Raw genomic sequence first — 10,224 nt, 5'->3', positions numbered from 1 at the left:
CAATCACGGAGTTTTTTGAAGTTGAAGCACACTCAGATACCTGATATTTTCCTCTTTTGCTTTTGTTTTGTAGTCTGGAACCCATATAGCTTCAAATAGGTCCATGTTTTACTGTTCTTGCATGACCTGGGTTGAACCCTACGGTTTTGTGAAAGAACGAATTTTTGTTTTGCACAAATGTGGAGAATGGCACAGCACTTCAAGCACAAAATGATTTGATTGAAATTGAGAAATGAGTTCTCAATCGGGTATTAAGCCTACAACTGACCACGGCCAAAACGACTCAAAAAAGGAAAACAAAGGTAAAATAACCTAAACACAACGAGACACGCTCGGAACGATTCTAAACAAGATTTGAGACAAACAAAACAAAAGACACGACATACAGACGTGCACAGGGAGTCTGTTTCTTCAGGTATTGTTTCCCACCCTTTCTCATTTGTGATTCTCACATCACTCGGCCCTCAAGCTCTGTTTTTCTGAAAAAGCCCTTTTCCTTACTTTTTCTCTCAGCGCACATCTCTCTGTTCTTTAATCTCTCATTTTTCATCCCTCCCCAGGGTGGTTGATGAATAAACAGGAAGTTGCGGGTTCTTGCCCCAAGCGTTCTGCTAGATTCTCTTCTTCTGCTCACAACAGTGAACTTTCTCCCACAGAGGGGTTGCGATGCGGCTGGATGTGCAGTAGATCTGCAATCGACATTGGTTGACGCTGCTCTTACTGGGGAGTTTGGACGTGATTAGATCTGTCCAAACAAAGGAGTGGAATATCTTGATCCGTTCCCGTTCGTGCTTCGCACTTGGCTTGATACCTCGTTGCATGAAGGATGTGAGAGCCTTCTGCCCTTTTGCGGTCAGCTTCAGTGGTGCCCCTTTCTGGCAGGTAGAGTGCCCTTTCTGGCAGATGCATTGACAACGGGAGAAAAACAAGAAGCCTGACTCAACTGTGCCCCTAGTTCATTATTTTGACCATTTTTTGTTTCGATTTTTCTAATAAAACAATTTTGACTAATATGAGAGTCAGATTAACATACTTGTTCAATTTTTGATTTGAGAATCATGCAAGTTACGTTATGAGCACTGAAAATTTTTCCTTTTTGGGCCCAAGAAATGGTCCAGTTTTGGAAAAGATGGAATAATTTTCGAGAGAATAGTCAATCCTCAGTAAAAATTCTCAAAAACTATTTTTGCAAACGGCCAATGTTCAACAAGCACGGAACCTACTCTTGAGATGCACAACTTCAGATCCGAAGGAAAATTGCCCTTTGCTTGAAAAGAGCTGCACGGCAACGAAAAGTTGCCCCTTGTTTGAATGGCACCGCGGCACACTGTATGGCAACGGAAAGTTGCCCCTTGTTTGGATAGCATCGCAGCGCATTGTAGTCAGTCCTCAGAGTGACGAACACAACCAAATTCTTGGATACAGAGAAGCCGAAGATGACCAGAACCATCACATGGACATAATCGAATTCGAAGTGTTTGTGGCTGGACTTCAAGATGAAGTTGCCTACATATCCCAAACATGGGAATCAAGCCTTACGTAGTTCCGGTGTTTAAGGTATACTCGGGTATTTAACCTCTCCTTTTGCGCTCTAACTTTTGCCCAGGCGCCCGTTGCAGGTTTTCGACCTTGCGAGCTTTGTTCTTCTTTTCTTTTCAATTTTTTTTTTCATTTATTTTTCTCTTCTTTTTTTTTTGCATTTTTTTTCCTCTTTTTTTTTTTCTTTTCTTTTGCATTTTTTTTTTGCTTCTTTTTTTTGTATTTTTCTCTTGCTCTAACTTTTGCCTGGGTCGCCCTTCCGAGTTTTCGGCCCAGCGAGCCTCTCAAAGGGTAAAAGTTTAACAAGTCCATGCCAAATGGTTTTAGGGTTTTGAAGCCATCTGTATCCAGGAGAGTGGCTGTTGTATCGATTTACTGAAGGATTCATCTTCGGCTCTTCGAGCATATCTGACATTTTTGCCCCTAATTTGAGGGGGGGGGGCTTCTGATCTAGCTTTACAAGCTTCCTTTGATCTGATCTTCTTGATCTGACTTTGGTGCCTCTTGTTCGAGGGCTGCTTCAAAATGGCCACACAGGCCTCACGTTGTGGTTGACCGTTGAACGTTCTGAACTCAGGTTCAAGGTTTGAAAGTGAGGGGTCGAATCTTGAGGCTGAGAGCGATCCTAAGCTGCACAATCTCAAGAGCGATTCCACACAGGTCTTCGCAGGACTGCGCAAAACATTTTGTTTTTGAAAGTTTTTAAGAAAGCGACAAATCGCTCGCGCTGAAGACAGTGTGGGACCAATCTGGATCAAGGCAGGGTCCTTCTCAGTACTCACGGTAACAAGCATGGTTTCATTCATTAAGGGCTTAGCATGCCTCTCTTTCTCTTAATTGATCAAGTTTTGCAAAAGCTGAGGAATTCCTTCCTCTTCGTTTTTATCACAATGTTTCGAAAAACGTTTTGAAAAACTTAGGTCGATGCAATGAATTCAAGGCACAGAAAAGACACAGCTTCTAGTCAAATACTGCCATCTTATTTAGAATTTCTGGCATAACTGGCACACGGCAGAAGCAAACACAAGAGTGTGAAAATCCACTGCTGTTCAATTCAAATCTGTTGGCATAACTGGCTCCAAGGCAGAAACAGACTCAAAAGAAAGCAAAAAGACAAACACAAAACAAGATAGTGATGTCCGAGGTAACACCCCCAGAATCACCCGACTCTAACAAAACAGGACTGACTCGATACAACAAGACAGACCCGACTGACTCAATACAACGAGACAGACTCAACAGGACTGACTCGATATGAAAAGACTGACTCAAAACAAAGAAACAGACTCAAAACAACAAAACTGACTCAATACTCAAGCCAGAACGTACAAAACCCAGCATTCACAAATGCTCAAAACAGTGCGTGCCATACGCCATATCCGGAGTAAACTGAGCGCCGCCCGCAGATGGTTCATCCCTCGATCACATCACATTATCCCCCACAAGTTCACTGGTCAAGTGTCGATAGACTTTACAGGACCTGGTGCAGGGATGACCCTGTCGTCAATCAAATTTTGTATCTCGTGGCGGAGACGGACGCAACTGTCGGTGTCATGACCGGTTTGTTGATGAAAAACACAGTACTTAGTCAGGTCATGCTTTGGAGGGAGAGGATCAGGTAGAGGCCGTTGTTCCAATGGTTTCAAACGTCCTTTCCTGAGTAGGACCCCCAGGGCTTTAGACAAAGGCATAAAGAGTGGGGTGAAAACCCTCTTGCCTCGGGGTAGATAGTCCGAAGTTCGGGGGTTTGGATTGGATGCACCAACAAAAGGGGTGGCTGTTCTTGGCGTGGTGGTGGCGACCATGCCCACTTCTGAAGATCTTGCAGCTACGTCACCGCTGGTGGTCGCATTCGAACTGCGGGTAAACGCCCTCTTGGGCTGCTCCTTCTCCTGATCAATAAGGCCCTACTTCATAACATCCTCGATCTATACCCCCATCTCATGCAGATCCGAAAAGGTAGGGAAGGGGAGCACGATCATTTTCTGCATTAGTTTGGGTTGGAGGTTGTGCACAACCATCCTTATCTGGTCTTTGTCGGAAGGCCTTGTAGCCATCATCGAGGCCTTTGCTCTCCACCTTGCCACAAACTCTAAAAAACCCTCCTTTGGCTCTTGGCGGGTGACTTCAAGATCACGAGTTGTGACCTCAATCTGTGTGTTGTAGGAGTATTGATCACTGAAGGCCCCAGCCATCTCTTCCCAATTCTATTTCACAGGGTTCTCCAATTTCGCATAACAGGGTCCGGCCAAACAATGATAGCTTCTGTAATCTGGTGAGGCCCATCGGCCTTAGAATGTCTGAAAACAGCCGCAAGTGCACCATAGGATCCCCGGACCCATCGAAACGGTCGATATTTGGCATCTTGAATCTGTCTGGCAGCGTCACAGCTGCATCGGTATACCCATCCTCGATGTCCGGGACGGATTTCATGCCTTGAGCCTTCTTGAACAACCTTTCAAGCTTGCTCATCTTCAGTGCCGTTGGATCCGTCTCTAACTCAAAAGGGGAGTCCGGTAGGTTGATGGGTGTCTTGGATAGCTGGGGTGGAACCGGGGGCGGAGCTGGCCGGACTGGAATGTCCGTATCATCCTGGACGTAGGTTGCCTCCCCGAGTATGGGAACTCTTGGTGGGGGAGGAGCCTGGTGCGAAGTAGATACTCCAGTTTGCTGCTCCAATCTGGCAATTGTCTCTGCCTGTTGGGCTATGACCACAGCCTGTTGCTTGGCGAATTCTGCATGACGGACAGTGTCTTGCTGCATGGCTTTCATACTATCCTGGAGTTGGCGCACCATCTCTTCCAGACTCGACATACTGTTCTAATCTAACTGAGCAATCGGTATATCTGTGTCGGCAATAGGCTCGGAAATCTCAGCCCGACTGCTCAAAGATCACTGATCTGGTAGCTGTTGTACTGGTGGTCTGCGCCTGACTAGCCTTCTCTGGCCCTGATTACCCTTGAACTGAGTCTATGACCTGACAAAGTCTATCAGTAAAAGTCCAATGAACCTCGGGGGATATTGGAGCCTTCTGAAGCTATGGTTCCAGGACTACCTAGTAAAAGAGAAAATAGGCAGCATCTCAGCCCAATTTCATCAGAACAGGCATAGGCATAACTAAATAACTGTATTCTACTACTGATCACTGTTCCCCAAAATCACTGTCCCAAATCTGAATCTGATACCCGCAGATATAACTGATTCTCAAAACACTGATGCCCGCAGGCCTGATACCCAGACTTACAAACTGATATATGCATTCCTGTAGAGGCCAACTCAAAAAAGCACATGGCAAGCAAATGAGAGCCAAAACACCCCTATGTTGGGATAGGGTTTCCTTCTCCTATTTTGTCAGGAGCTAGGGTTTCACTATGCATGCAGCGGTTTCAAACAACCTATAATCGGGTAAGCAACCTGTCCTAGCTTGGAATGGTCACTATGGATTCCGAATATGCACTAGGTCGAATGGTCAAAAGGGTGCCCCGGTAAAAACCGGGGTTTGTGTTCCCATACTGTCAGAGCCCATAACCGGTCAGCCTTATGGTCATGCCTTGACAAGACAAGCCTCCGGCAAACCGTTCAGGAATGGCAGATGGCAAACACGGTGTCCTAGGCGCACCAATGCACATGCAATGCAAAGAAACACATAAGTGAAATCAAAACAGGATATCACGAATTCGAGTCAAGCTCTCTAACTCCCCAGCGGAGTCGCCAGAAACTGTAGACGCGCCCGCGTGGGCCTCGCTACAGTTCGGACTCGATTTGTTTCACGGTTCTTAATCTTGAACCAAAGAGTCCAAATCTGGCAAATCGTTTTGAGAAACAGATTTTTGAAAAGAAGTGCCAAACATGGACTGCTTCGCCAGATACAGAGTCGCCACCTAAATATTTTTTGTGGGGGAATTTAGGAAACCCTGACTCGGTGCCAAAGGCCACGTGTCCGTCATCACCAAAGTTGGCTCGGCTCGGGAGCTTGGGTACGATTAGGGAAGGTCAGCTATGAGCACCCCCTCTCGCCTGATCCGAAGATCGGCCACTACTAACCATGATATCCATTTTCGAAAATGTTATGTGTTCTTATTCCGGTTATTAGCCTAGAATTACTATGTTATGCGCACAGCAAACAAGTATAGACTAAATCGCCTAATTTGGAAATAAGCATTGTGTCATGCCCAGAACTCGCCCCTAAAAGTTTGGGCATGACCACCTCAGAAAAATGGACATAAAACCTGATGAATATAATCTACGGGGCCTGAACGGAAGCATTTAATAGTATATAATAGCAAACAAAAATAATAATCATAATAACAATATATCCATTGAGCTACCACTACCATGCCAGGATCACAAACAGAACAAAATGCAGTTAAATATGCAGTGACGTGCACCTGAAGATAGCTATGTATATATACATATACGCCGATCTTAACAGACATTTAGGGTACAAATTAAAACTAGCAAAACTCCATAACTTGAATAATCAACATCTAAGGGCTTAGATACTCAGGATTTGACAACTGGGTAACAAAAGCCACAAGTGAAGGTTGATCTCCAGGTTGAGTGCCTACAGAAACAAACATAAAATAGAGTGAGTCAAGCTCAGTGAATAATAATACATAACAATTCAATGCTCAACGTGAATTATAATCCATATCCGTGTGTTCATCAATAAAGAGAACATATGGTTTATTTGTTTCTGTATGCATAGCTAAGTATCTTTTTTAGAAAACTTGTCATATCTTGAACATTCGGGGTTCCATAGTGCATCTAGGCATTTTGGGGAAAATTATCCGGCAAGCATATCATATTATAAACATATCATAAGTTCATAGCATTTTTCTCATTTCAGAAATTACTTATCATATGAAACATTTCGTAACTCCAAATACGGATTTCATCAAAGTCATTTATATTTTAAGTATCTTTTACGGAACGGCCTTGAAATCCTTAACAAAATGGCATGAAGCTCTTATCAAAACGGCATAAAGCCCTTGAAACACATTGGCATTAAACCCCTGAAACATATGGCATAAAAGCCCTTGGAACATCTGGCACAATAGCCCCTTGAAACATATGGCATAAAAAGCCCTTGAAAGATGGCGTATAGCCATTGAAAAGTTGGCATGAAGCCCTTGGAATGGCATAAAGCCCTTGTAATGGCATAAAGCCCTTGTAACTTGTAATGGCATAAGCCCATGTAACTTGTAATGGCATAAAGCCCATGAAACTTGTAATGGCATAAGCCCATGTAACTTGTAATGGCATAAAGCCCATGAAACTTGTAATGGCATAAGCCCATGTAACTTGTAATGGCATAAAGCCCATGTAACTTGTAATGGCATAAAGCCCATGTAACTTGTAATGGCATAAAGCCCTTGTAATGAGGATGATTTCAGTCTTCTTAAAGTATCAGTATGCAATAATGCACATAAGTTTCCCATGGCCTGATTACAAATTAATACAGGTGTCTCGCGAACAACTGGATAATATTAATCATAACAATTATTAACTGAGGCCACATAATAATATTAAATATTGCATGTGTGTCATAGGTTCTTGATGACCCCGGGTCCATAATTAACACAATAGAATAATCTCAGTTTCATACAGATACTTGGCTTAAAGATGAACATAATTCTATTTATTCATTAAGAAACGACGTAGTTTGCTTATAGATAATAGAGAATTATTATTCGCTATTGATAGAACGAAGTCATTCCAAAGTCATACCAATATATGCCAATCTTTCAACGTTCACATTGACTTTCACTCATCATAATTGTTCATGTAACATGTTCATGTAACACTTACAAGAAACGGAGCGTTAGTGATAATAATCATCAATAATAAATAAAATGTACATCTCCGTACTATTACTCACAGTGCATTGGTGGAGCATTTATTCCTCCCGAAGCGTGTCCTACACACATATGAAGTCACACATTAATTCTTTAAATCATTTCCCCTAATTTCCTTTCTCAATTTAACATGATTTATGCTGCCCATAACAAGGTTCATTCGTAAATTTTTAGCATTATTGCAAAACATCTCAGAAATCCAATTAAACTTGTACACGTATAACTCAACCCACCAATTCCATGATTCTATTTCCAATTTGAGCAAAATCATTCTTTATCATCACAAATTCATCTAGGGTTTCAAGAACATAAAGTTTTTCATAAAAAAATTCATACTTCTCATATCATGACCTTACATCCCAATTCCCTCCTTGATTATACATCTAGGGATCATACCCCATCACTATAACCCATCAATTGAACCTTCAATGATTCAAACTCAAAATTCCCAAAATCTCATAATTTCCTCTATATACTCAAAATGAAAATTTATACATTTATACAATGAAAATACCTCAAATCTAACCATGGATGTAAGTATTGAAGAGAAATAGAACCCCTACCTCAATAATCAAGCAAAAGAGTGAGCTTGGAAAGAAGCCTTCGCAAATCCAAGTACCAATCGGGTAAAAACATTGATCCTCCCTTGTTCTTCATCCTTGATGCCAAAAACCATGGTGGATCGTGATCAAAGTAAAGGAATTCAAGGGTTTGGGGGCTAGGGTTTCGGACATGGAAGAGAGGAAGGAAGAGGAAAGAAGAAAAACATCTAAAATGATCCAAAATCCCGTTTTTAAAGCTGCTGGTCCGAAAAACCCGCTCGAGCGCACATCTTCACGCTCGAGCGTACATGCATTCAGCACAGATGTCAAAACTTCAAATAGGCATAACTCTCCCATCCGGACTCCATTTTAAGTCGTTCTTGTGCTCCAATTGAAGCCCCGAAAATAAGCTTTCCAATGGTTCCAATCTCACATCCAAATTCAAAGTGTGGATAAAGAAAAGGGCAAAAGAGTGACGGCTGATCGTAGACCAAATATTCAAACTAAAGTTTTTGATACAATCTTACTCTACCATCATATTACCACCACAATCAAGACCCCAAAATAAAATAACGAGGTTCCAAATACACCACTACAATGTCAAGAGAAATCTTACTTCTCACGCTCGAGCGTTGCTTCAACCGCTCGAGCGCGCACAGACCAATAAAGCAGTCCGCTCGAGCGTCAAATTCTCCGCTCGAGCGGAGATTCACATCTCCCAGAATCTCAGGCCGTCTGCAAAATTGCTGAGAACCCCAAAAGTCCGCTCGAGCGTAAACTCCTCCGCTCGAGCGGAGGGAAAAATTCTGGGTCGTCACATCCTTCCCGCCATAAGAAATTTCGTCCTCGAAATTGAAGAAACCAAATAGAAGACAGTTCAAACATAAACGAAAACACACCCTGCAATGTTCCAAAACTAGATCCACACTTGGGATAGGATAGGGTCACAAATACTTTCGATCAACACATACATATCAGAATTTCAACGGGTAAGGAGCAACACTAACCATTTATGATCCCAAAGTCCATAATAACTTCTCAATTAACAACAAATTTTCAATTACACTTCACTTAACGACATCATCAATTCTTTAGTCCATTTGACATTTAAAAAAAAACAAAAACAGTGATGACCATCATACAATTACTCCTTAAAAACAATTACGTAGAGGAGTTCCTACTTAACTTCAAGAGAGGCCAAACAAACACACCTTAAGTTTTAGGATTTCTATACCCTCTTTCACTTTCTCATTTGCTCCCTAGAAGATCTATGCTCTTCTTTTCAACCCTTATTCCTTACGTATGAAGACTTAGGTATACATATAGATAGTCATATATAAAAACATATAGGACAAAATCCAATTGTTAAATCATTCCGAAATTGAAATCTCGTAACCATACTTAAGATTACATAAAATTATGCTAATCACAGATACATAATCAATTCAAATAATTAAACCTTTAAGGCTTCCAATTCCTTATTCGATTATTCTAAGTACAACAGATACGTTTCTTGTTAAACAGATAGGCATCCTTAAACATAGTTCCACTATTTAGTCTTAATTGCTCAGGGGATTTCACCGTAAACATTTAAAGGTACAAAACAAGGACTGAAAACATGATTTATAAATTCCTACAGCATACATTAATTCCTTAAGTGAATCTTATAAGGCAATTTACTCGGTGCTACATGACCCTTACGGTTACGTATAGTTCTCAAAACAACTTAATTACGTGGTCAAATAAAAATCCGATTTTGCATCATTGAACCAAATCTTATAACCTACCAAATAAGGTTCTGCCTAAGAGGCACGATATATTCCATTTCACCAGTCCCCAATACAGTGATAAGCTCAAAGTCATATTTCATTTCCAAAAACATATCAAAATCATATCGTTATGTGGAGTCAAAACCACATTTACTAATTGTTGACAAGATCGGAACGGTGGGAAGAAGGATCCCCATTATAAACACCTGATCATGCCGTCATAAGTTCAAATCTGGATAATATATACAGTTATCAAACAAGGCTAGAAATCAAATTCAAAATCTTACTTGATTAATCAATCATAACCATAAGGTATGATATTTTCCTTTGCTAACACTTTTTCTTGTCATAGCACAAATTAATTTGGCCTCTTCTTTTCTCTTTTTTTTTTTTTTTTTTTTTTTTTTTTTTATCTTTCAAACGATTCTTCTTTTTCTTACTGGAAGACACGAGGTCAATCACATGGTTTCGTATTCACATCATAACTGCCATATAAGTGATATAGGACAATGTCAT

This window comes from Camellia sinensis, chromosome 1 (assembly GCF_055761805.1).
Source record: "Camellia sinensis isolate YWXY chromosome 1, ASM5576180v1, whole genome shotgun sequence".
Classification (NCBI taxonomy): domain Eukaryota; kingdom Viridiplantae; phylum Streptophyta; class Magnoliopsida; order Ericales; family Theaceae; genus Camellia; species Camellia sinensis.
The sequence above is the reverse complement of the archived record's forward strand: the minus strand, read 5'-3'. Positions refer to the sequence as shown.